Genomic DNA, 1,538 nt, shown 5'->3' with positions numbered 1-1,538 from the left:
GTGTGCTTCAAATCACTCCCTGACGCAGGATGAGAGATGGAAGCTCACATTGTCCCATATAATGGCAGTATTGGGCTGTTTTGTATCTGCCTTTTTTTGCAGCACAAGTATTCCTTGCATTTCATCTAAAAATGCAATGAGGTGTTCAGTGTTGTTCGGTCCAGAAAGGGTATGAGGGCAATGACACCATTAATAGAGATGGCAGCGCACATGGTGAGTACAAGTATTGAGAAGAATACCAATCTGTACATACTGATACCTCAGTTCCTTCACTTGTTTGGTGTTTCTTTCAAATGGTACCTTGTACAGCTGTTTCATTCTGAGTTGATGCTTACACAATTAATTGTAGAAATGCTCACATTGTGTAGGTAGGAAATGTGCCATTGTCTTCAGTGATTTGACTGTATTTCCTGTAAACACATTTGCAATCACTAAATCAACTAGTCATTTTTTGTTCTTCATTGAAGAATTTTAATCCACAGAGTGAACGTCTTCATTCCACTCTAGATGAATGTATGGACAACATTCATGTTGTTTTTCTTTCTAGGAAAAACTGATTCATAGCTTACCTGTTTTCATTCTTGTAAGTCCTAATTTCTGATGCAACAGATGATCTCTGACTTGCCTCTCTGATTGTGAAGCTATAGTTGATCACATAGTCCACCAATGTTGCACGGATCTCATTTGAAATGAATGCATGCCTAGGTCTCCCACCTCTTCCTCTTGCTTTCCTTCTTATCAATCTTTCCTGCTCCACTACTATCGGTGGACATGTTTATACATGGTCTAGGTTTGAATGATTGATGAACAAAGAAGCCGTGATTGTTTGCACATGTAGTAATTGGTTGACTCATTTTGGGGATGATCCCTTTCTGTTGAGAATCATTGCTTGTGTTTTACTCATTGAGACTCAAATAAATGAATTTTGTGTTTAAGGGTTACATCATATCTGCTAACATTAGCTACCATATTGTGAATGTTGACTGACTTTCAAGATGCTTCATTTACAGTACAGGTTACTTTCTGGTTTGACACCGGCAAGTAACCTTTGCTGCATGTCACTCCCCTCTCTCTATCTGTTTCTTGTCAGCACCTGTACCATCTACTGACTAATAAAGGCAAACATGCCCAAAATAAATCATTTACTAATATAGATTAATATATGAGAAATTAACAAGTTCAGGCATGAGCAAGATGCTAACTTTGGTCCTCTCTCTATTGATCCACAGAGCTGTTTATACATCAGCTACAGAGTCCTAGCCTGTGTAAACCTTTCTGCTGGTCCACATTTCCCCATGATCTGGTGCCGGTAAAAACAGTATGGAAAGATTCAGTATATAAAATCAAGTCAGCTTGATGATGACTAGAGAATAAATATTTCTGATCTAAATGATTCAATAATCAAAATTGACTTCCATTGTCAAGTTAAATGAAAAGTTTGTTCATGACAAAGACATGAATGCGTGCTGCACTTATGTTTTAAAAAATGTTCATGAAATGTTTGAGTTTATTAAAATTCTGTGAAATTGTAATAAACC

The sequence above is a fragment of the Scomber scombrus genome, chromosome 23 (genome assembly GCF_963691925.1).
Source record: "Scomber scombrus chromosome 23, fScoSco1.1, whole genome shotgun sequence".
Lineage (NCBI taxonomy): Eukaryota > Metazoa > Chordata > Actinopteri > Scombriformes > Scombridae > Scomber > Scomber scombrus.
The sequence above is the reverse complement of the archived record's forward strand: the minus strand, read 5'-3'. Positions refer to the sequence as shown.